Source organism: Cynocephalus volans, chromosome 2 (genome assembly GCF_027409185.1).
Source record: "Cynocephalus volans isolate mCynVol1 chromosome 2, mCynVol1.pri, whole genome shotgun sequence".
Taxonomy (NCBI): Eukaryota; Metazoa; Chordata; class Mammalia; order Dermoptera; family Cynocephalidae; genus Cynocephalus; species Cynocephalus volans.
In genome coordinates, this window is record NC_084461.1 from 53,218,234 (window position 1) to 53,242,414 (window position 24,181).

The window sequence follows — 24,181 nt, forward strand, 5'->3', positions numbered from 1 at the left end:
TCCATTGGGGCCAACGGCAAGCACCAGGAGAAGGTTGGAGGGTGAGAGGAGAGTGAGCTCTGGATGTTCATTCTGCTGGCTCCTTCCCTGCCTGCGATTATCTGGTGATTGCAATTGGTGTGCTGCTGTTCTCAATGACAGCTCCTGTTAATTTCCTGGGGATAATTCTGTAATTAATTTGTTTATTTATTCATTGGTTTATTGTCTGTTTCCTCATGAGAATGTAAGTCCTAAGAAGGTAGGGATCATGTCTGTGTTCACCCCAGTATCTCCAGGCTAACTGAGTACTTGGTTCCCAGTAGATGCCCAGTGAATGATTGTTGCATGAATGCAGAAAAACACACAGACTCCTTAGTAGCATAGTCAATGGAATTTATCAATACTCTCCATCCTTAATATCTTTGATGTTCCTGACTACCTGTGGACTCCCCAACTAGACTATAAATTTTCAGAGGACAGAGTCTTTGTGCTAAAAAAAAACTTCCGTAGTGCCTAGGATCACATAGAACATATACAAAGCATTCAAGCCATACTTATTGATTGGTGGATTAATAGCACATGCTGAGTCATTATAATTATTAATTAGTTTTTTTAAAAAAAATTTTATTTTGTCGATATACATTGTAGCTGATTATTGCTCCCCATCACCAAAACCTCCCTCCCTTCTCCCTCCCCCCTCCCCCCCAACAATGTCCTTTCTGTTTGCTTGTCGTATCAACTTCAAATAATTGTGGTTGTTATATCTTCTTCCCCCCCCCCGGTTTTTTTTTTTTTTTGTGTGTGTGTGTGTGTGTGTGTGTGAATTTATATATTAATTTTTAGCTCCCTCCAATAAGTGAGAACATGTGGTATTTCTCTTTCTGTGCCTGACTTGTTTCACTTAATATAATTCTCTCGAGGTCCATCCATGTTGTTGCAAATGGCAGTATTTCATTCGTTTTTATGGCTGAGTAGTATTCCATTGTGTAGATGTACCACATTTTCCGTATCCACTCATCTGATGATGGGCATTTGGGCTGGTTCCAACTCTTGGCTATTGTAAAGAGTGCTGCGATGAACATTGGGGAACAGGTATACCTTCGACTTGATGATTTCCATTCCTCTGGGTATATTCCCAACAGTGGGATGGCTGGGTCGTATGGTAGATCTATTTGCAATTGTTTAAGGAACCTCCATACCATTTTCCATAGAGGCTGCACCATTTTGCAGTCCCACCAACAATGTATGGGAGTTCCTTTTTCTCCGCAGCCTCGCCAGCATTTATCGTTCATAGTCTTTTGGATTTTAGCCATCCTAACTGGGGTTAGATGGTATCTCAATGTGGTTTTGATTTGCATTTCCCGGATGCTGAGTGATGTTGAGCATTTTTTCATATGTCTGTTGGCCATTTGTATATCTTCCTTAGAGAAATGCCTACTTAGCTCTTTTGCCCATTTTTTTTTTTTTTTTTTTTTAATTAATTAATTAATTTATTTATTTATTTTTTTTAATTTTATTTTGTCGATATACATTGTAGCTGATTAATGCTCCCCATCACCAAACCCTCCCTCCCTCCCCCCTCCCCCCCTCCCCCCCAACAATGTCCTTTCTGTTTGTTTGTTGTATCAACTTCAAATAATTGTGGTTGTTATATCTTCTTCCTCCCCGCCCCCCGGTTTGTGTGTGTATGTGTGTATGTGTGTGTGTGAATTTATATATTAATTTTTAGCTCCCTCCAATAAGTGAGAACATGTGGTATTTCTCTTTCTGTGCCTGACTTGTTTCACTTAATATAATTCTCTCAAGGTCCATCCATGTTGTTGCAAATGGCAGTATTTCATTCGTTTTTATAGCTGAGTAGTATTCCATTGTGTAGATGTACCACATTTTCCGTATCCACTCATCTGATGATGGGCATTTGGGCTGGTTCCAACTCTTGGCTATTGTAAAGAGTGCTGCGATGAACATTGGGGAACAGGTATACCTTCGACTTGATGATTTCCATTCCTCTGGGTATATTCCCAACAGTGGGATGGCTGGGTCGTATGGTAGATCTATTTGCAATTGTTTAAGGAACCTCCATACCATTTTCCATAGAGGCTGCACCATTTTGCAGTCCCACCAACAATGTATGGGAGTTCCTTTTTCTCCGCAGCCTCGCCAGCATTTATCGTTCATAGTCTTTTGGATTTTAGCCATCCTAACTGGGGTTAGATGGTATCTCAATGTGGTTTTGATTTGCATTTCCCGGATGCTGAGTGATGTTGAGCATTTTTTCATATGTCTGTTGGCCATTTGTATATCTTCCTTAGAGAAATGCCTACTTAGCTCTTTTGCCCATTTTTTAATTGGGTTGCTTGTTTTCTTCTTGTAAAGTTGTTTGAGTTCCTTATATATTCTGGATGTTAATCCTTTGTCAGATGTATATTTTGCAAATATTTTCTCCCACTCTGTTGGTTGTCTTTTAACTCTGTTAATTGTTTCTTTTGCTGTGCAGAAGCTTTTTAGTTTGATATAATCCCATTTGTTTATTTTTCCTTTGGTTGCCCGTGCTTTTGGGGTCGTATTCATGAAGTCTGTGCCCAGTCCTATTTCCTGAAGTGTTTCTCCTATGTTTTCTTTAAGAAGTTTTATTGTCTCAGGGTGTATATTTAAATCCTTAATCCATTTTGAGTTGATTTTAGTATACGGTGAGAGGTATGGATCTAGTTTCATTCTCCTGCATATGGATATCCAGTTATCCCAGCACCACTTGCTGAAGAGGCAGTCCCTTCCCCAGTGAATAGGCTTGGTGCCTTTGTCAAAGATCAGATGGCAGTAAGTGTGTGGGTTGATTTCTGGATTCTCTATTCTATTCCATTCGTCAGTGTGTCTGTTTTTATGCCAGTACCATACTGTTTTGGTTATTATAGCTTTGTAGTATAGCTTAAAGTCAGGTAGTGTTATGCCTCCAGCTTTATTTTTTTTGCTGAGCATTGCTTTGGCTATTCGTGGTCTTTTATTGTTCCATATAAATGTCTGAATAGGTTTTTCCATTTCTGAGAAAAATGTCTTTGGAATTTTGATGGGGATTGCGTTGAATTTGTATATCACTTTGGGTAGTATGGACATTTTCACTATGTTGATTCTTCCAATCCAAGAGCATGGAATATCTTTCCATCTTCTTGTATCCTCTCTAATTTCTCTCAGCAGTGGTTTGTAGTTCTTATTGTAGAGATTTTTCACCTCCTTGGTTAACTCAATTCCTAAGTATTTTATTTTTTTGGTGGCTATTGTAAATGGGCAGGCTTTCTTGATTTCTCCTTCTGCATGTTCATTACTGGAGAAAAGAAATGCTACTGATTTTTGTGTGTTGATTTTGTATCCTGCTACTGTGCTGAAATCATTTATCAATTCCAAGAGTTTTTTTGTAGAGGTTTTAGGCTGTTCGATATATAGGATCATGTCATCTGCAAACAGGGACAGTTTGACTTCATCTTTTCCAATCTGGATGCCCTTTATTTCCTTCTCTTCTCTGATTGCTCTGGCTAGTACTTCCAACACTATGTTGAATAAGAGTGGTGAGAGTGGGCATCCTTGTCTAGTGCCTGTTCTTAAAGGAAAAGCTTTTAGCTTTTCCCCATTCAGGATGATATTGGCTGTGGGTTTGGCATATATGGCTTTAATTATGTTGAGATACTTTCCCTCTATACCTAACTTATAGAGGGTCTTTGTCATGAATGAGTGCTGAACTTTATCAAATGCTTTTTCAGCATCTATAGAGATGATCATATGGTCCTTGTGTTTGAGTTTATTAATATGGTGTATCACATTTATTGATTTGCGTATGTTGAACCAACCTTGCATCCCTGGGATGAATCCCACTTGATCGTGGTGAATAATTTTATGTATGTGTTGCTGTATTCTGTTTGCTAGTATTTTAGTGAGGATTTTTGCATCTATATTCATCAAGGATATCGGCCTGTAGTTTTCTTTTTTGGTTATATCTTTACCTGGTTTTGGTATGAGGATGATGTTTGCTTCATAGAATGAGTTTGGGAGATTTGCGTCCGTTTCAATCTTTTGGAATAGTTTGTAAAGAATCGGTGTCAATTCCTCTTTGAATGTTTGGTAAAATTCTGCTGTGAATCCATCTGGTCCTGGGCTTTTCTTTGTTGGGAGCCTTCTGATAACAGCTTCAATCTCCTTTATTGTTATTGGTCTGTTCAAATTTTCTACGTCTTCATGGTTCAGTTTTGGGAGCTTGTGTGTGTCTAGAAATTTATCCATTTCCTCCAGATTTTCAAATTTGTTGGCGTATAGTTGTTTATAGTAGTCTCGAATGATTTCTTGTATTTCAGATGAATCAGTTGTAATATCGTCTTTTTCATTTCTAATTTTTGTTATTTGAGTCTTCTCTCTTCTTTTTTTTGTTAGCCATGCTAATGGTTTGTCAATTTTATTTATCTTTTCAAAAAACCAACTTTTTGATTCGTTGATCTTTTGAATTGTTTTTTGGTTTTCAATTTCATTCAGTTCTGCTCTGATCTTAATGATTTCTTTCCGTCTGCTAACTTTAGGTTTGGATTGTTCTTGTTTTTCTAGTTCTTTAAGGTGAAGTGTTAGGTTGTTCACTTGCCATCTTTCTATTCTTCTGAAGTGAGCGTTTAGTGCAATAAATTTTCCCCTCAATACTGCTTTTGCAGTATCCCACAGGTTTTGGTATGATGTATCATTGTTTTCATTAGTTTCAATAAATTTTTTGATTTCCTGCTTGATTTCTTCTTGGACCCATATGTCATTAAGTAGAATGCTGTTTAATTTCCATGTGTTTGTATAGTTTCCAGAGTTTCGTTTGTTATTAATTTCTAGTTTTAATCCATTGTGGTCTGAGAAGATACATGGGATAATTCCAATTTTTTTGAATTTATTGAGACTTGATTTGTGACCTAATATGTGATCTATCCTGGAGAATGATCCATGTGCTGATGAGAAGAATGAATATTCTGAGATGGTTGGGTGGAATGTTCTGTAGATATCTGCCAATTCCAATTGGTCTAGAGTCTTGTTTAGATCTTGTGTTAATTAGTTAATTCAACAAATATTTATTGAATCCCTAGTATGTGCCAGGTGTTGTTTTAGGCTCCCTGGATACATCAGTAAGCAAAAAAAAGATCCCTGGTATCTTTGGGAGGGTGACAGACAATATATATAACCTTTTAAAAAATAAATAAAATAAAAAAGCAGAGCATGCTAAAGAAAATTGGGAGGTGTGTGCTGGGATTAGCATGGGGAGCAGGATGTGGTAATAAATAGAATGGCAGGGGAGGCTGAATTGAGAAAATGACATTTGAGCAAAGACATGAAGAAGGAGAGAGTACTGGGCAAGCTGATACCTGGGGGAAGAGGTTTCCAAGCAGTGGGAACAGCCATTCCTTGCTCCAAGGTAGGGACATGTGCAAGGAACAGCATGGAGGCCCATTTGACTGGAACAGAGTGAGGGGAAGGCCTGCAGGCCTCTTTAATATTGGGGCTTTCCTCCTGAGGACCTGGGGAGCTGTTGCAGAGTTCTGAATGCAATGTGCCACAATCTGACTTCTGTTTTAGAAGGATCACTTGCTTCTCTGCTGAAAGGAGCGAGAGTGAAGGCAGGGAAAATAGTCAGAGGCCTGGTAACTTTCCAGATGAGACATGATGGCAGCTCAGATCGGTGATGGCAGGTGGGAGGAGGGGTCAGACTCTGGACGTATTCTGAAGGCATCTGAAACTACTTTACGACAGGCTTAGCACATACTTTTTCTGTAAATCGGGACATAGGAGAAAAGTAGGAAAGCACCTTCAGGTGAATGTGTTTGGGTGGCAATTGTGACTAGCTCCTGGAAATAGAACCAGAGTAACTCCTTGAGGACATTGGGAAAGAGTGATTGAAAGATCTGCCCAGAGGTCGAGTGCACCTCTGGGTTCCTTTCATTAAGTGCACTGCTGGCATCTCTCTCACTGATCTCTTCTACTTTCCAGGGATAAAACTGTATTGACAAGCCTTTGGGGAAAAAAGGTAAGCAGAGAAAAATAGTTATTTATTCTTTCAAGTTTGGTGGATGTGTGCAAATATATATAATACTTTTTTGTTTATTTGACTTAGAATGGGGGAATTGCGTCTTCTTAGCTAACCTAGGGGTTCCTAAATTTAAGGGGTTCAATATACAATGATATAAAACAATTTCTAGTTGAGTATTTAAATTTCAAAATTTGAATTTGAAATCCAAAATTGACAGATTTTGTTTTTTGTTTAATCATTTATAACTTGAAAGTGGTAATATGAATAGTATTTTGTTTGGCCTGTAACATTATAATATGGCATAATTAATTTATATGTTGATGTGGGTGAAAATTCAGTAAGAGTTAATGACAGTCCTTTGGATATGTTAGATTTGGGGCTGTGGGTCTGTGGATACTCTCATTTTCCAAGGCTGAGTTGTTGCATTAAAATCTGCATCTGTAAGAGAATTGATGACCTATCCCAGTAAGTTGTGCATCAAGAGGCAGTGTTGTGAAAATATTTTCTATGAAGCAATATAAGCTATCCTTGGAGCAAATTCTTCTATTTTATAACTATTGCTTGAAGCTCTACTACGTACCAGCACTGTTCTAGGCACAGGGGATATGTCAGTGAATAAAATAACGTTTCTGTTTCATGGAATTGACATTCAGGTGAAGAGACAAGAACACATATATGTAATATCAGATAGTTAATTATATATGCTATAAAAATAAAGCATGTAAGTAAATGGACAGTGTACACTGGATAGGGTGGTCAAGGAAAGTCCCTTTGAGGAGGCGGCATTTAAGCAGCAGCCTGAACGAAGTAGAGCTGTGAGCCATGAGAATGTACAGGGCAAGAGCATCCCCAGCAAGGGGAATAGCCAGGGGGCAAAGCACTGAGTTGGGGGCTTGCCAGCTGTCAGTGTAACCCCAGGTCTCTCTGCCCCTATGTTTAGAATAACAGTGCTGCTTCAGCCTGCTACTCTTGTCACGGATGCAACTGGATGTGCCCTTCAGAGTGCAAGTGCTGTGGGCAGGTGGATGTGGGCTGGTGACTCTACCTCCAAGCAGATGCTCTTTGAGTTGAAGTGCTGGGATCCTCAGTGACTGCCCCTCATCTACGCAGGTGTCAATTCCTGAGGGTGCCTCTCTTAAATTCTCCCTGTTCTTTTCCAGGCTCAAAACTATCACCTTTCTACGTCCTTAACAATTCATACCTAAATTACATACCTAAATTCATACCTAAATTAGGATTGTGAAGAAGGTCATTCTGGTTTCCTAGTTTGTCTTCTGGAGCCACAAGGAACAAAACTGTGCTCCCTTGCCCATGGCAGTTTTCAAGAATTTGCAGACTGCTGTTGTATAATCCCTGTTAGCATTTTGTTTTCCAGGCTCCGCCTTCCATTCCATCCATAGCTTGTCTGTGAGATGTCTACAACTCTCTTACTTCTTTGTTGCTCATTTTCTGTGTACTTTTTAGTTTGTCAAAAATCCCTTAAAAATCTGATGCTTAGAACTGAATATATGTTCCAGATATGTATTCGGAGCCTCGAGGATGAAAGGACCCCAAAACTCCCATGATCTGAACTCTGTACTTTCTTAATCTGAACACTATACTTTTAATAAATGAAGCCCTTTATTTAGCATCTGTATTGTTATTAATTCATATGTAGCTTGTAAATAGATAAGGCTCAACCCTGTTCAAAAATGAGATAGATAGAAATTAAATTCAGATTATACCATCTGTGTGTCTTTAGGCAAATTATATTTAACCCCTCAGAGATAAAGTTTTCTTAATCATAAAATTATACACATAATCTAATTTATTTATTACTTGTTTGTTGTAATAATCAAGTTTATTCATAAAAAGTGTAAGACTTTTAGAAGACATTAGTGCTACTAGCCCCTTTCTACTTAAACCATGGTTCATTCTTTAGGGTCAGATTCTCCTGTCAATTAGTTAGAGTATGAAAAGAAGAAAGCTAAAAGTCATCCCACCCTGTCAGGTTATGTATATATATTGCCCAGTGACCCCTGGAGAAGACGTACCTGACATATAGTAGGCCCTCAATAAATATAACCTTGTTGAATGACTATGGGATCTTATTTCAGCTAGGCAGGGTGAATTGCTTATGGGTTGGTGGGTGAGACCTATGGGTAGGTGGTCTCTTAGTTTGTCTATTTGAAAAGTTAGCTTTGTCTGCTTATCTTTGTCACAATTATGATGTTAGCAAGATGATATAACAGTGTCATTAGTAAATTATAAATAAAAGGGTCACTGTTTTCAGGGCTGTTAATTCAGCCTGGCCGCTAGAGAGCCATTTAGTGACTTGGAATGGATAATTTGATCAATGACACATAAGAAAGTTGAAAGAATTAGTGTTCCTCTCCCAAGAGCAATTTATTCCTTTTTTTTTTCTATTCAGGCTAACTATTTGTTCAGAGCCTTGAATTCCTTATAAGAGAGAAGCTATAAAATAACAATATAATCATCTCTTTATTTTCGTATTTAGAGCAATAAGACCTGAGGAAAAAAACTAAATATCAGAATGGATACTGGCACACCTAGAGGAATTTCTACAGAGCACAGAAGCTTGCCAAACTGGATATAAAAAATCATAGATGACATGTACAGGGTTGAATATAAAAAATCACGGATGACATGTACAGCGTTAAATATAAAAAATCACGGATGACATGTACAGCATTAGAAGAATCTAAATTTGCATAGAACCTTGTCAGATAAATGACATCTAAACCTGCTGCACTTTTTATAATCAAGAGCAATAAGTGTGGCTGCCAATGTGAATTTTAATCCTGGTTCCTTGGGAAACTAATTCTTCCAGCGTGGGGGGATATAATTTGTACCATACATTGCAGAGCTCCTCCCATCATAGTAAGAGATTCTTGTGCTTGTGTGTCTGTTCTCACCTACCTGAGTATATGATGTCTGTGCTGGATCATCCAAGACCATTCAGTTCACAAAGAGCATGAAGTGGGAGAATCTGTGGCTATTTACATTCTTCTCAGACCCATCCAGGCTGTTTAACCATAGGGAAAGTATTAGTTTAAATTAAAACCCTAATTTCACAAATGCACCCAACCAAAACAACTCAGCATCAAGAAGCTCACTGTCTTAAAGAAATATGGGCAACTTCAAGAGGCAAACTTTAAATTAATACAATATAAAGCCTACATAACTCACTGGGAACGTCAGACTTGTCAGGCTCACAGTGAATGTGCATGAAAAGGCAATACCCTACGACCCAGAGGTAGAGTTGATGCAAATTACAACCAATGTGGTATATTTACCAGTGCATATGTATAATGAATCAAGTATACAATGCTCATCCTTTCAAATGTTTCAGTGTTTTGCCTGCCTGTATTGAAAGTCTCATTCATAAAGTCGTGAAGGAATACTCTGTGAGGCTTCATCATCAAATGTATTTTTCTTCAGGTGAATCCAGTTTCCACTTGTCTTTTATTGTCATCAATCTTTAGACTAGTTCTGGCTTCAGATAATAAGTGGGGTTTACAAGGACAGTGCTCCTGGACTCAGAGATCCTCAGCTAACATTATCGTGGCCATTTATTCCAATCCCCCAGCTGGGCACGTGGGCTAATGACCAAGGGTTATATTGTTATTTGATTTTCCTGGAATAAAGTACCCTGGAAACATTGGCTGGAAATCATCAGCTTGGAAAACCCAAGCGTGCTTGCTGACTGCAACATTTCAATGAGTATGTGCTGCTAATTACATCAAGATACACCAGTTGACACCTGACCAATCTCTTCCCACCAGAATGTTTGCCATCCTTGTCTTCCTTTTCTCCTTCAGTTCCTGGGCCAGGCTGAATGGACGAGGAGAGTGCAGGATAGAGCTGGCCCAGCTCCCTTTGGGTTCATCCACATGCCAACTCCTGGCTTCTCAGCTCCATCCCTCAGACTGTTCCAACTCCCTTGTTGTCTCCATTTTGGCATCCCTTTTATGAATAGCTATTTTAAAATCAACCAAAAATTACACACAAGCCTTAAGTCAGTGTTTGTCAGTTTAGGTGCAGTCATTGCTGGAAGAAAGAAAAACAATGAAAAGAGGAGTAGAAGCATCAGTAAAGGGTAGGTGCTACAGGTTGGATGCCCGCCCCCATGTCATTGAGGCTTAGTCCCCACTGTAACCATTGAGGGTGGGAAATCCTGTTATGGTAATTGGTATTTGAAAGGTGGGACCTTGAAGAGGTGATTAGATTGTAGGACCATGCTGTAGTAAGTGGGTTAATAATGGCAGTTGTGCCTGTGTTTCTGAGGGCTTTAAAAAGAAAGTGCATGAGGGACTATCTTTTGCTCTCTCTCTGCTCCACTGCAAAGTGATACCCCGCAGTCACTCTCGCCACCACCAAGACCCTCATCAGATGTGTTCCGTGCACTGTGGACCTCTCAGCTTCCAAAACTGTAAGCAAATAAATTTTGTTTTCTTCGTAAATCACCCAGTTTTGTGCGTTTGGTTATAAGCAACGGAAATGGACTGATACGGTAGGTAAGAGAAAGTTACATAAATGAGGGAATGAGGCTTATTTTTAAGATCATGGCATTGGTGTGCCCAGACATAACTTCCTGTGAGGCAGGCCTCACATTGTAGTCAGACACCATCTCTTTCAAATGTGGTGACACCAACTCTTTCAGACTTGACTCATCGTAAATTATAAGCATCACTGATTTTTATGCCCAAAGATACTTTCTCCAGTGGGCTGCAGGAAGGCCAGCCAGATGGCCTTGTCACTGCTAATCAGTGGATCATGGAGCTCTGGAGAGCTCGCTGAGGACTCTGGCTTTAGCTCATTAACGCAGGCTCCAAGTCAGAGGAAAGAATTAAGCAATCAACTCCTTCCTCTAATTCTTATACATTTTGGAACTGTGCCCATGATTAGCTTGGTCTGAAAAGCCTCAGAATAGAAAACAAAGTATCACTTGTGCTAAGCAAGAAACTATAGGAAAACTCCCATATGCACTTGGAAAGAGAATTTAAATGAGATGCCTAATTAGGGCAAGATAAATAAAACCAGATAGAGTCAAATCTGTAATACTTTTTTTTGTAGGAGAAATGTTTATTTCTATTAATGGAGGTTGTATAAGGTTTTAAGAGTTAGGTGGAATCTAGTAGTTTCTGACTGAGTTGCATTTGAGTCTGTCATGCAATATTTGAGGAAAATGAAATCACTGTTATTTAAGTGGATCTTTTAAATGATGTGAAATTTTTTTGTTATTGTTGTGAGATAGAGTGCATCATAATGATTAATTTTTCCTTTTCCTTCAGTCATTTTTTTGTGTTTATTATTTCTATATCACAGCATGCAACAAAGCCACTGACACATAGTGAATACTTAAAAATTTTTGCTGAGAAAAACGAATGAATAGGAGATTTGGAACATGATTCCATGTGGTACTATTGCTGCTATATGGTTATTGCATGGGAAGCTATGGAGCTATTTATTAATTTGTTTGGTAAACAAATAATCTCCTACTATGATCTCCCACTACAGGCCTATGTTCTAGGTTCTGGGATATAGCAGTGCATAAAACAGACAAAAATTCCTCTCCTCTGGTAGCTGATAGTCTACTATTTTGAGTAAGAATGACCCTTTGAATTTGTGAATATTACTAATATTGATATGATATTTTTTCTAATATGATATATTTCTTCTAATACGATAGTAATATGATGGTTAAATGCACTCATACACGACAACACCAACGGTTTTTTGGACTTACCATTCAAACATGTGTATTTTCATTATTTTCTTGTCTCCTTGCTCTTCTCCCGTTACCCTACTTTGCAGATTACTTCAATCCTAGAACAATTTATAAGAGGGGAGCTGCTTCTATTTCCCAGGTCAATGTCTTTTTCAGGCAGTGGAGCAAAAGGTAGAGAACAGTGAGAAAAATGTAGATCTGTACCACGTGACTTCTCACCTCTACTGGCCTGGAAAGAATCGATTGGTAAGAAAAAGTAAATTTGCAATATCCAGAGCTCTCTCAGATGTGCATGAAGCATATCTGAGAGAATTTACAAAAATTCTTTCTTTTGGCATGCAGACTTTGTCTACAGCACAGCTTTCTGACAAAATTCTCCCAAGACTTTTTCTTCAAGTGAGTGGTGCAGGCCCTAAGCTTGTTCTATTCAAATGGTAGCCACTAACTACATATATTGGACATTTGAAATGTGTCTGTTATGGCTGAAGAACTAAATTTTTAATTTTATTTAGTTCAAATTAATTTAAATCTAAATTTAAAACTGGTAATTAAGTTTTGAAAATCTTTTAAAAATGTTTGGAACAACTTGGTATCTATGTGAATCTTTATTTTCCAACTGTTAATTTTATGAAAACTAAATACAGATCAAACATTTCCAATGAAAATTTAGTGTCTGAACTGAGGTGTACTATAAGTGTAAAATACATACCAGATTTCAAAATAGTACTAAAATGTAAAATATCTCACAAATGATTTTTAGAAATATTAATTACATGTTGAAATGAGAATATTTTAGATATATTGGCTTAAATAAAATATATTATTAAAATAAATTTCTTTCTTTTTAAAATTTTTTCAACAAGTCTTCTAGAACATTTAAAACTACATGTGTCATTTGAATTAAAGTATAATGGATAGCGTTGCTCTAAATCAAGCATACTTCCTCCTCTAATTACGGTTGATCTGTTTTTCCTCATTATAAAGTAGTCACATTTTTTTTCCATTTCATGTTGAAATAACACTTTCAAAATTTAATTTTTATTTTAAACTGACACATAATAGTCATATATATATATGTAGAGGGTACGATGTGATATTTGGATAAGTGTATACAATGTTCAGTGATTGAATTGAGGTAATTAGCATATCCATTGCTTCAAACATTTGTTATTTCTTTGTTTTGGGAACATTTAGCATGCTGTCTTCTACCTATTTGAAATTATACAGTAAATTATTGCTAACTATAGTCATCCTTCAGTGCTGTACAGCACTACAACTTATTCCTCTTTTCTAGCTTTATTTTTTTATCCCAGAGAAGCCGGGAGTGTCCTGCACAGTTTCAGTCTTCACTGAGACCTTAACTCTTTGCTAAACTCCCAGCAAGTCCTTCCTCCTCTTTACTAGTCAAAAGAATTCTACCTGCTTTTTCTCCTTCCTCTCCTTTGTCTCCTTTTCCTCATTCTTCGACCTCTACCCCACCTACATCTACTGACCGGCATAGTTTCTCCGGAGTTAAATCATTTAACTCATGTTTATTTCTACTGCCTAAACTTGACAACTTTCCTCCCTTCTACCTTGTTTCTCCTTTAAAATTCTCCCTCTGATCAGTACAGACCTTGTAATTCACCTCATATTGATTCAATATTAAATACTGGCTAATGTTTCAGGAGAGAATAGAATGAGTAAAATACCGAATAAAAACACATTAATTGGTTACTGTACACATTTATTCTAAGTGATTTATTTTCTTGAATGAATTTTTCTTCCTTGATCAGAGGTGTGACTGCATAGTAAGCAAACTGAATGGGGGGAAAAAGTGAGCATCAAGAAAACTTTACCATCAGTAGTCTGGATGAACAAGTACATGTTGGTATAATTAATAGGAATAAGGAAATGGAAGGGAGGAGTTGTTTTTTGGGCAGATGTATACATCTTTAACCGGCCATATTAGTTTTGGAGTCCTGGCAGGCATGGAGTAGAGTGTCTCAGCAATCAGCTACAAATGCAAGCCTAGAGCTGTGCTGTCCAATATGGTAGCCACTAGTCATCATATTTAAATTAAAATTTATTATGTGCCCAATAGTCATGTGAAACTGTAGGTCATTGTATTGGCCAGCACAGATGAGAACATTTCCATCATTGCAGAAAGCTCTGTTAGACAGAACTAGTCCTTGATTTGGAGCTGGCTGTGGTTGGAAGATTTGGGGATCATTGACATAGAGATGATGGTTGAAATTGGGAACTGGATGAAGTCACTGAAGTGGAGAGGGTGTTGTGAGGGAAGAGAGGTAGGACCTAACCTAGAAAGACTCCCCTTTAACAGAATGAGCAGAAGAGGGACCAAATAAAAAGACAAGGGCAATCTTAGTCTTTTTATTGTTTTGCATAAAATACAAAGAAGAATTTATTATGTAGGTCATGAAGCTCCTTATATAATGACAGTTGAGTACCACAAGGGACAACATATTAAAACAATATTGTGAAAGACACATGGTGTTACAAATTGTGATTTTTTTGCACCAAAACAAAATATTAAACTGTAGCATTGGATCACTTGTACAGGGAATGGGTGAAATGGTGAGGGATTTATTTTCTAATAACTTTAAGTGACTTCAGGTTTAGAGCTTAGATAATTAACATGCACAATAGAATTACCTTCAAATATAATTTGCCTTAAGCTTTTGGCAAGTGCAGGTTAATTTATGGCTGAATTCTGAAACAAGTCCTGTGGTGAACATGTTCTGTTCTTTTGGCTAAAGTAAGTGCCTTGTTCAGGTGGCAGATGCGGGGCAGGCAGAACCACTGACTTCTGTGGGAGTTTCAGAGCCTGGCTTGGGTTCCTGTCCAGTCAGGGCTTCTCCACTCCTGTACAGATGGGGTGTTGGGGGGACTTGAGGATGACTGAAATAGTACTAGTGTTTTCTTTTGATGTGTTCATGCCCTTGAATTCATGAGTCGGCTCCTCAGCGAGCTGAATAAAGAAGAATTGACTGAAAGTGGAATTGTTTCACCTCACGCGAAACACATAGTATGGACTCCCACATAAAAATGACAAATGGGCGACTACTACCAAATAGCTAATTAGCTTCTTTTGGAAGTTCCCTGACATCGTGGCTCTGATAAATATCTAGCTTAAGAGAGGATTATGTCGTGAAGAGCCAACATGGTAAATAGAGCCCTAAGTGGGGCTACTCAGTGTGGATATTTAGTATTTTCAATTTAGCTGTTAGCAAATGTCTATCTCATTTTCATTTAGTACACTGATGTTGAGCTGCTTTTTCTGAGAAGTACATTAGGGTCTTATCCACTATTTTGGACTACTCTTACTCAGAAATAATTAAACATATTACAAATAGAAGTAGGTTTCTTTTTTCTTGAACTGTGATTTCTTGTGGCCTCATCTCACCTCTTCCCTATTGTTTTTCCAATCCAACAGAGGCATATAACTCCTCAAAGGAGTTACAGAACATCTCTCTTTGGCACTTATGCCAAGTTCTACTCCCTTGCTAGACTTTGATTCCCTTATGAGTGTGATGTCTCCCCATTTGTCTCCGTGTTTTATTGTCTACTAGAGAACTGGACTTGTATAAGACTCTCAGTAATTTGCTCACTGATCCCTTGCCCCATTCCACAAAATATTTGAGGTGGCGAGTAAGTAAATGTTTGTTGAATTGTGTTGATTGATTTCTACTTGTTTGATAAACAAAACATGCATCCGGTTGTATTAGTTTGCCAGGTCTGCTTTAACAAAATACCACAGATGGGTGGCTTAAACAGCAGAAATTTATTTTCTCACAGTTCTGGAGACTAGAAGTGCAAGGTCAAGGTTTCAGCAGGATTGATTTCTTCTGAGGCCTCTCTTCATGGCTTGTAGATATTCACCCTCTTGCTGTGTCCTCACATGGTCTTTCTTTGTGTGTTTGCATCCCTGGTGTCTCTTCTGTGCCTAAATTTTCTCTTCTCAAAAAGACACCAGTCAGATTGGATGAGGGCCCAGCCTGATGGCTTCATTTTAACTGAATCACCTCTTTATGGGCCCTGTCTCCAAACACAGTCACATTCTGAGGTACTGGGGGTTAGGGCTTCAACATACGAATTTTGGAGGGGACACAATTTAGCCCATAGCACAATTTTATCCAAATGTCATATCAAGTTGTTAAAAACAAAGTGAAAAGAAACAAGCTAGGGTGAGGCCCTGAACTATGCCATGTAGCATTCAGATTTTATCTGATGAAAAATTGTTTCTGCTCATCCTCATTTTATAACTCAGAGAATCAAATGGTTTGGTTCAGAGACAAAAGATATAGATAATATTTTATTAAAAGACTGAGGAGATTGTGTCTCAAAAATAACATAATAAATAGTTTAGCAAGGAATGGGACCCAGAACAGGTTCAGAACAGGTTCTCAACAATTAGCAAGAGATTACTTCCCAGGATCTTTTCAGTTGAGTAGTGAGACAGTTTAGAGCAGATGCATTTACTGAAAGGATCCTACCAACGTCAAAGTGCAGAAGATTTTTTTATGGATCCACATAAAAACATTTATTGAAATTGGCTTCTTTTTATGAAGTAAAGTGTTTTTGTAACTCAAAGAACAGCTCAATTATTCAATTTATTTTGAGAGTGAAAATGTAAACATCAAAGCAATGTACTTGTTGGCAATATTTCTTCCCTAATTTTGTTATTGGCCAGCATTATTCAAAAGTTATTTGTGCGTGTGTTTGTGTGTACAGATATTTGTTGCCCTACATTTGTTCAAAGTGACAATCTAAATGAGATTGCTAGTTGTATGTCCTTACAATGTAAATATTTATTTCTATTTCTTTGAAAAATGTACCAACTTCAATTAAATCTCTTCAACTCTGAGTTCGATGTGTGGTTTGTTTTGCTAACTTGAACCAAAATCATTTTCCTTTCCAGGAGTTTGTACCGGAGAAGCCAGTCGTTTCTTCCACCAATGATTTCATCTTTGTTCCTGAGTGGGCAGCAGATCATGTGCCTCTTCTTACCTCTCTCTCCTTAGACTTCATAGGGCCAGGGATGGACGAAATGGGACCAATCAGATTCTTTGCCCTGGAAATCTGTAGCTGGACTCAGAGATTCTAGTGTTGGATACCTGAATGAGGAGATTTAGAAAGCGTAGTGGGAGCAGGGGGAGAGAGGGAGAGAGAAGTAAGAGGCAACGATGAAAGACCACATGGTTCCTGAGAGACAGGAGTGAGCTCAGTTTCTGACTTCCTAGTTCCTCATACCAGTGTTCCTGAAGTTTAATTTTACTTTCTATCCTCGGGATTTATTATATACCAACATCTCTTCAGCCTTCCATTAAAACTTCTGGTTTGCTTAAGGTCACTCGCCATTTTTAATAGATTTTATGAAGGTAATGTTATAGCAATAAGTGGTTCCACCAAGGTTATGGGTGCGTGTGTATGATTTGCACAACTATTGGTACTTACCATTGAGTTCAGATGATCGATTCTTCATTGAGTGATCCTTTTCAAGTGTTGGAGTAATGACTAAAATCATTAATAGCAACTAAAGAAATAAACAAATACTTGGCCAGCTATTATGTACTACCCACTGTACGCTGGATGCTATGCTCGTCTCAGATGTGTTACGTTTCTCAGTCTTAACAAAATCCTATGAGGTAGGTACAGTGATTGTCTCCACTTTGCATATGAATAAATGAGGACTTAAAGGTGAAAGGAAAATCTCTTTTCTAACTGTCCCCTTTCTGTTTAGCATGGTGGTATGAGGATTGATGTCTGGAGCACCTGTTTTTTTGCCCATGAGGCAAAAAGCATGAGAACAAGATGCTAACACACTGAGGATGGAGGAGCAAAAGAATGAAAAGATTCTGGGACATTTAAGGCATTGAGCTGCTAAACCAATCTTAGAACCACCTTCCTCTAGATGTCTGGTTAAGAAAACAACTTTTTTTCCCCCCATTTTTATTCTGGTCTTAGTTACATATTCCATTTTTAAGAAAATTAAATGTATTTTCATGTACAGCATGTCTAGAGAATGTAGTGTGGAGTACTAGAAGGTCAGATGAAAGCAGTAAATTGTGGATGATTATAGAAGCTCTATTTGACAGATTTAGGACTCTTGATTGTTGATTGATAATGAGAAACCGATGAACATTATTGTTTAGAGATGTGTGTTAGAAGGTTCTGGCTTAGAGACAACTAGTTTTAGTATAAAAGAAACTGGAACAGATTTGTGGACTAAGTAATAGGAGCCGATGAAAACACAGACATTGAAGTTACAGGAGAGAAAGGGGTGCTTAATGGAACAGATTTTATAGTGTTTGGTTGGGGATGGCACTGCAAGACCAGCAGACAAAATAGTTATTGAGAACAGGAGGGAGGGGATATAAGTTGACTAAATTAATAATTTTTAGATGGAGATAAATAAATGGAGGGAGCTCAGATTAGAAAACATCAGTCTCAAAAAGCCTAAGAGGAAGAGTTAACTCAGGAGAAGGAGAAAAGAATGGGCTTGATAAACTGACTGAAAAATTACTTGGGTTTCCATTTCATGCTTATTTTATTGTAATCTGTATCAGTTGTGGGAGCTGTCTTTCAAGATGGCTCCCAATGATTTTTGCTTCCTGGTATTCACACTCTCGTGTGGCATCCTTCCACATAGAATCAGAACGATCTGTATTATCAATAGAGTATGATAGAGGGTGACAGTGTGTGGTTTCTGAGACTAGGTCATAAAGTGAGTTGCAGTGTTTGTCTTGTTCTCTTGGATTGCTCATCGTTGGGGAAGCTCGAGCATCCCTGTGGAGAGGCCCATGTGTAGAAAAACTGAAGCCTTCTATGAATGGCCAGCACTGACTTTTTAGCCATGTGAGTTAGCCTCTTTGGAAGCTGATCCTTCATTTCCAGGAAAATTTGCAGGTGATTACAGCCCTAGCCAACATCTGAGTGCAATGTCATGACAGACCCTGAGCCAGAAGTGCCAAGTAAAGCTGTTCTTGAATTCCTGACCCATGGAAACTGTGAAAGACAATACATGTTTATTGTTGCTTTAAGTGACTAAGTATTGGGGTAATTTGTCACATAGCAATAGATAAATAATACAGTTATTTATATGTTTCTATCTTTAAACTTGACTAAAAAGTCTTTGTGAGTAAAGAAAAAAAGCTATTTTTGTGTTTCTTTTTTTGTCTCATTCCTAGCTCATTGCCTGGCAGGTACTTAGTCAAGTGAATTTATAAGCATAGCTTTGGAAAATATAGTAGGAAATCCATAAGAGCTGAATGAGGGAGTGAGGGGTAGTCAAGGTTAGCCACCAGTCAACATGCTACTGCTATGTAGCTGGTTATGTGTTATGTGAAAACAGGTAGGGACAAAATAACTTTTCATTTCTGTGGATCCAGGGAAGGTGCTGAATGACAATAATTAAAAAAGAGCTGTGAAGGTGATAAAACTGAGAAGGAATGTCTATAAAATCAGTGGATTATAAGTGAGAAGGAATTCTGTTTTGCATGATTGAGATAAATAATTCTTTGTTTGATTATGGAAAAGCCTAAGTGCAAGTAAATGGAGAGGGGAGCTGAGTGACAGGTTCAAAGACTTGAGCAACAGGTTCAAAGATAATTCTGGTTTTGGTAAAAATGGTAAACTTTCCAGAAAAAAAAAACAAAAAAACGAAGTTAGAGCCTTGTATCCCATCATTAAATTCTTAAAATTTATAAAGAGATTAGGCAAAATTTGATCTCAGGATGGACGGAACTTTCTAAGTCTAACCAAAGGAAGAATACGAAAGGAAAAGAACACTAATTTGAATAATAAAAATTTAAACTGTGTAAATCAAATCATAGTAAGGCAAATTAAAAGACAAACTGGGAGAAATATTTGTAGCACATATAATATAGGGTTAATATTCTTATATCAAGAGATTTTGCAAGTCAGTAAGAGAGATTCTGAAGAGCACTTTAATATCATAAAAGAAAAGGAAGACCCATAGTGTTTCTAAAAATAAAAAGGTTATTTTTGCTCAATAGTTATAAAATATTATTTTAAAATAATTTTAGCAAATTTGATGATGTTGTGGTAAGATATTTCAGTAAGTTAGATTATGTTGTGATGATATACTTGTATTTTAAGTTGCTGTTAAGTTTATTTTATTTATATTCATTTAGTAAACTATGAAATGTTTACCAATAATTTGATTTTTATCAAAAACAGTCATCTCATGCCATTGATTCTAGTTTTCTCAGAGAAATAATTTCTTTTTTCCTATTTTCTGTGCCAACACTGCTCTGCCACAGCTATAAATACTCTAGATACTTCATTACCTGTTGTCATCATAACAAAATCAAAAGTACAAGTGAGAGCTGTGTTGGGATTTCCGAGTGGATGTTGGACAAACTTGTTATAACCTTGTCTAAATCTCTCTGACCTCCCAAGTTACCCAGAAAAGAAATATGCCTGTCTATCAGGAGCCGCAAGACTTCAGGGGGGCATAGCTGGTAATTGGGGGCTTTCCATGACTCAGTAAAGAGATGGGTGTGCCATATGGAAGTCTAAAATGATTCTTGGGCCATTAACTGACAAGTTCCTCATTGAGACTGATTCTCCAATAAGTGGTGTCCCACAATAACCAAAACACGGGCAAGTGCACCTGCTCTGCTGTGCCTCTCTGGCTCCCATTCCCTGTTTTGTACTGATGCACTCTATGTCAGAACACTACTTTAAAAATAAGCCCTCCAGATTGTCCATTTGAAACAGAAACTAATTTTCTTCACCACAGCAATTTCCTCTTTATAATAGCAGCTTGCTTGGAAGGCATCCACGCGAAGGTGGAAGTCAGGCAGAGTGAGTGAGAGAATGAACACTTTTGGAAAGACAAGCCCCAGAAATCTGGATGAGGCTGCTGAGTTTGAACTTCTGTACCTCCGAGGATCTGCTTGGTCAGATTTCCTTCAGGGCTGACGTGTCATCAGGAGCATCAGCTGGAAACAGCCAACTGAGAAGAGTCCTTATAAGACGTCTGTTTAATTGTTAATGTTTGTAATCATTGGAAAAGCAGCTCTGAGAACACAGAATAGAGAGCATTAACTTCTGTGCCCTTTGCAAGCACTCAGAGCAGTGCTGGTGTCTGTGGGGAGCCTCAGGTCCTGGTCAGTGACACTGATGCAAGAGAAGAAGAGGAAGGAAATGCAGTGGGGGCGGAATGCATCTGATTCTGAGGGCTCTGTGCTCAATGAAGACTTTATTACCATGGTTTCTGATTCTCAGGATGGAGAGATGGATAGACATTTGGAGACCCTGACCACATTTGCACGGAATTGTTCAGCACTTCCCCTTCCCCTATGGGAACCATCATTTTGTGGGGAACAAGGGATGGGGAAAGCATGGAGGGAAAAATCTCCTCTCCCCACCCCCAGGCTGTGGAAAGGGCAGAGCCAGCTGTGTGATGCTCTCCTGGGGTCTTCAAGATTGCAGAAAGTTGCTGTCTATTTGACTTTCTGTCTAGCTTTCTAGCCACCTGTCCCTGTCTATTACCTTCATCTTTTTTGTTCCCTTTTTTCTACCTTTTCTATGAAAGCCTTAAAAACATTAAAATTTAAAACCTATGAATAGTGACATAGGTTTTCAATGCTTGAAGATAAAAGTTATAGCTGAATCAGTGAGGTGTTTCAACATTTCATCAGCAATCTGAGAAATATTTGTTGAAATGGGCGTGCTAAAGGCTGCGAGAACTGCGGAGATTAAATGATTCTTGTCTCACAGCCTCAGGACCCTTCAGTGGAACATATACACAAAGAGCACTAGAAAACGCTGAGTGGCAGAAGAGGTAGCAAATGTAGTACCCTGGGAGGACAAAGAAAGGATATGGCTGGGACCTGGGAAGGCTTTGTGGAAGAGGTGGGGAATGATTTGGGCTTTTGGACTAGAAACGTGGGATGGGACCTTCTGTAACAGGTCATCTTTTGTTAACAGGTGTCTTCCTTTTATGGCAATGGGGTAGAATCTAGAATATAAAGCCATAAGATCCGTATCAAAAAACAAAACAAAACAAATAAAAACCTCAAATATTTTTCTCCCTACAGCATTTAACCATGCAAGTCATTCATAATATGTGACCTTGGGGCCTAACAAGATCCTACAGAGCTTTAGAATCAAAGAAAAATTAAAAAGCATGTTAAAACAGTTTGCTGGTACAATGTGATCCTATTCTGATTCACTGACTATTAGTCACAGTTGAATATGAGGTGAATATATGAATAGAAACCTTCCTGGACATTCTTGATAAATTGACTTCGTTAAAATAGGGCATGAATGAACTCTAAACATGAGGAATTTTCAACTTCAAATGGTTGTGCCTTTCCAATCTTGATTCTAGGAAAAGCTGTAAGGATGGTTGTCTTCATCGTCTTTCTACCTCATTAAGTTATTCATGTCAGAGACATTTGTTCTGTGCTAAGTGCTGGGAAGTACAAAGGCAAATAAGGCTTTTTTTTTGAAAGAGGTGTATGTTGTAGTGAGAGAAGACAGATATGAAAGTAAATATCTACAAGTTAGAGTCAATCTACAAATTCAGTGCGAATGAAGGAAAATGAGAAAAGATGAAAAGTGTTAAGGATTAGGCTGTGTTATTGTTTTTGCAGCTTTAACACCAAAAGAATTCTGATAATGTTTACAATAGCAGTATATAAAATTTGGATACAAATTGAGAGCCCCTAAAGTAGTGATATATCTCCAGCTCACAATGAATCCCATAACTTTCCCTTGTCCATTGTGGGGCAGCTCAGCCCCCATTTTGAACATGATGCTGATTTGACCAGGAGTGGGCTTCTGACTCAAGCTGCCAATCAGAGTTTCTTCCTTGGGAAGAGCTGAGAACTGGCAGGGGAGAACCTCAGCCCTCTGGACCAGGAGCATGGCCACTGATAACTTGGGGAGAGAAAGCAGAGGAATATGGCAGAGAGAGAAAAGATCAAAGCAGAGATACTTTCCTGTCCTTGGGTGTTGTGAGAGAGCCATGATCCCTTATAATTGACTTTCTTATTAAGCTAGCTCAAGTTAGTTTTTGTTACTTGCTACTCAGTATAGTAACCAACAGAGTCTCATGCTGGCCCTGGTTTCTCCTTTGCCACCTCTGTGCTCTGAGGCTGGGAGGGCAACTCTTTATTGGTTCCCAGTTTTATACAGGGGGCCAAGTGCTTGGCCTAGGGACATTTCTCCATCAGTATAAACCTGAACTCCCCCTTATTTTTTAGCTCTGAGTTCCCTTCCTGTTTCTGGAATACTTGGAGATTATAGTTTTTTGCTTTCAAGCCCAACTGCATATTCTTAAATCATGTTTTTATAACCAAGCACATCTATGCGTTTACCCTAGGAGCACCCAGTCTTCCACCTTATCCAGAAGACCTGTTTGCTGCTTTTGGCATGGAGGCACTCGTTGAAGGAAACTGTGCTCTGACAGTTTTCTCATTCATTCTGAAAATCTGTACAGAGTATCCAATAAATAGCCCAAACCCACAAATTGGGATCTTATTTTCTCTGATTTTCTTGAAGTGCCAAGGTAGCAGGGGTCCCGTACTAGCATGAGAGACTAAATTGGGTCCATATTGGGGTTCAGACATTTTTGGTTTTGCCAAAGTTGATGTTTGGAGGATGAAGTTGTCAGTGATCTATTTGCATGAGTGTCCATCTCAAGGCAAGAGAGTAGATGAATGAGTTCAAGTGTGGGTCACGACAACAGGCTGGCATCTCAGGCACTGGGCACTACTGAGTAGACCATTCTTCATATCATTTTCTCTGAGTCTAAACAAAAACAGTCCGGGAGTGAAATCTGGAAAAACTCCTTAGGATAAATTGCTGTAAGAAGTTAATTTACAAGGAAACACAGTTTTGGGGCAGCCGTGACAGAATGTACTGCACAAGTCGGGGAGAAAGCTTCTTTCTGCTTTGGTGAAGAACACAGCAGGACCTGGTCACATTGCAGTCTTCAGTGTGGCAGCCCCTGTGTCTTCCTGTCAGTCTCCTCAGCAACCTCACCAGGGGACGGCATGTGCACTGGCTTCTCGCTGAGGCATCAGAGGAGGGAGAAGAGAAATAGGACTGGCATTGAGATCTGAGGATAGGCAGCAGGAGAGTGAAAGACTGCAAATGCACCTGAAATTGTTCGAATTTGTCTACACAAAGGAATGAGCAAAAGTTCGATTTTCTCTAATTGAGCTTCACAATTTATTTCTTATTTTCTTTCTTAAATTAACTTTCCAGATATATATTATTATCATCCTTTCCCACCCCGAAATAAGATTTTACCCATTACCTTGACCTGGCATGCCTGTGAATAAGCACTGTTCACAAGTTGGCACATAATTGTGGTGCTGCCCCACTCATGATGTATTCGTAGGTTCTGTAATGTAGCCAGAAACATTGATGAAGTGAAAGAAGTTTTATTAAAA